This window comes from Engraulis encrasicolus, chromosome 17 (genome assembly GCF_034702125.1).
Source record: "Engraulis encrasicolus isolate BLACKSEA-1 chromosome 17, IST_EnEncr_1.0, whole genome shotgun sequence".
NCBI lineage: Eukaryota > Metazoa > Chordata > Actinopteri > Clupeiformes > Engraulidae > Engraulis > Engraulis encrasicolus.
The window spans coordinates 34,719,532-34,722,031 of NC_085873.1; the positions used below are offsets into that span (position 1 = coordinate 34,719,532).

Below are 2,500 nucleotides of genomic sequence, written 5' to 3' on the forward strand. Positions count from 1 at the left end.
AGAGAGGTGTAGAGACTGAGAGAGTGGAGTGTGAGGGAGCTGAAGCGGAGGGAGAAAAGGAGAGTGAGATAGAGAGAGAGAGAGAGAGAGAGAGAGAGAGAGAGAGAGAGAGAGAGAGAGAGAGAGAGAGAGAGAGAGAGAGAGAGAGAGCAAACTGTGTTAATTTGGCTTCCAGCCCAAACCACAGACATGCATTAATTTGACGCTGAGCTTGATGGGGTCTGTCTTTCAGACAGTCATCTCCTGTCTCCTCTTCCCTTGATGCACATCCCCCATCCTCTCCTCTCCTCTCATCCCCTCCCCTCTCCTCTCCTCTCCTCTCTTCTCTCCTCTCCTCACTCATTCTCTCTTTCTTCTCTTCTCTTCTCTTCTCTTCTCTTCTCTTCTCTTCTCTTCTCTTGTCTTGTCTTGTCTTGTCTTGTCTTGTCTTGTCTTGTCTTGTCTTGTCTTCTCTTCTCTTCTCTTCTCTTCTCTTCTCTTCTCTTCTCCTCTCCTCTCCTCTACTCTCCTCTCTTCTGCTCTCTTCTGTCCTTTTTTTGCAATTGCCCTCATCTCTCCTTATGCACATAGGTGTGATATCTTCTCCTCAGTATTCACTTGCTGTCTCTTCTCATCGTCCCATCTTTCCTCTCCTTCTCATTCCTTGATTTCAGCATTCATTTGATATCCCCCCTCTCCTCTCCTCTCATCTCCTCTCCTCTCCTCTCCTCTCCTCTCCTCTCCTCTCCTCATCCTCTCCTCTCCTCTCTCCTCTCCTCTCATCTCCTCTCCTCTCCTCTCCTCTCCATTCAGTTTCAATTTCATACCCGTTTTCCCCTCTGTATCTCTCCTCTCATAAGCAATAACTATGCTTACTTGTTTTCATCCCCTTCTCAGCTCATGTATCCAACCTTCATTTGATCCTTTGTTCTTTCCTTTCCTTTCCTTTCCTTTCCTTTCCTTTCCTTTTTTCTGTTGTCTTTTACTCCACTCCTCTCAGTTTTCTGTTTTCCTTTCCTTTCCTTTTTTCTGTTGTCTTTTCCTCCACTCCTCTCAGTTTTCTGTTTATCGCCTGTTTTCCCTACTTGCATTTCCCTCCCTCATCTGCTTTCAGCATCCTTCTCCTCTCCTCTCCTCTCCTCTCCTCTCCTCTCCTCTCCTCTCCTCTCCTCTCCCCTTCTCTTCTCTTCTCTTCTCTTCTCTTCTCTTCTCTTCTCTTCTCTCCTCTCCTCTAATCTCCTCTCCTCTTCTCATCTCTTCTCTTCTCCTCTCCTCCTCTCTTCTCTCTCTTCTCTCTCTCTCCTTTCCTCTCCTCTCTTTTTCTCTCCTCTCTCTCCTCTCCTCTCCTCTCCTCTCCTCTCTCCTCTCCTCTCCTCTTCCTCTTCCTCTTCCTCTTCCTCTCTTCTCTTCTCTTCTCTTCTCTTCTCTTCTCTTCTCTTCTCTTCTCTTCTCTTCTCTTCTCTTCTCTTCTCTTCTCTTCTCTTCTCTTCTCTTCTCTTCTCTCGTGTCTCCTCTCCTCCCCTCTCTTCTCCTCTCCTCTCCTCCCCATCCTCTCCTCTCCTCTCCTCTGTCTGTGGCACTGCCCGCAAGTGGTGAATAATTGATGACCTGTGGTATTTTCTGTCGAGTGAAGAGAAGGCCATCTGTATTGCGGTGGCAGCAAAGTCATGACACAGGAGCGAAGGGCAGCCTCCAGTCTCGGCCCTTTATCCATTTTCCTCCCATTTGCTTTCAAATGGCCTTTTATGTTGACTCCAGTGCATCTCTGTTGCCTTGGCTTGGCATTCTGGCATTCTGAAGGGCTTCTTTTTTGTTGATTCCACTTAAAGTAAGCATTTTCTTTGGTGGGGTGGTTCTCTTTCTTGGTTTGAAAAATGAAAAAACGTCGCACCATGCATAGGTTTCTTTATTACACAGACGCGTTTCTGCGTTCTGCCTTTTTCAGTTTTACAATATTTTGGTCAGCAGCCTTAAAAGGAAGAGAAAAACTGTTGGGTGACGCCTGCTCCAACCTTTATGATCTCTTTCTTGGTTTCCCATACAGTGGGAAACATGTGAATTTAGTTCCCCGTAGACTTGCGACCATGCAGGGTTGTGGCTGGAACTCTTTACGCAAAACTGACTGTTCTCCCTAGCCTAGTAAACTTCACCCACTGACCAGCGGCCAAAATTATTTTTGCCTGCGAGTGGGTCTGGCCTCGGACAATGGCCCAATGCCCTTAATCTGACGGGCCAATCACAACGCAGGAGACTTGTTTCGATTTATCTTGAATATTTTGGATGCAAAGCGGACAGAGTTTTGAGGGAATGACGAGAAAGACGAGGGTTGGCCAATAGGCACAGACACAGTTTGAAAAACAACGGTTTGTTTCCATCAACAATCTCTCGATGTGTCATTCATAGGGGCCAGACTAAATTACACATTTAATCTCACATTTAGTCTGGTTCATTAGGCTATGTTCTCCCATCATTCTCTTCCAAATTGTCTTTCATGTTCACTCTAGTGCATCTGTGTTGCCAT

General features: G+C 46.3%; 1 protein-coding gene across 1 annotated transcript in view; it reads left to right on the plus strand.

Moving 5' to 3' along the window:
- si:ch73-127m5.1 (neurotrypsin) overlaps window positions 1-2,500 on the plus strand; it is a 136,917-nt gene that overhangs the window by 65,450 nt on the left and 68,967 nt on the right. The gene's annotated exons all lie outside the window — the stretch shown is intronic.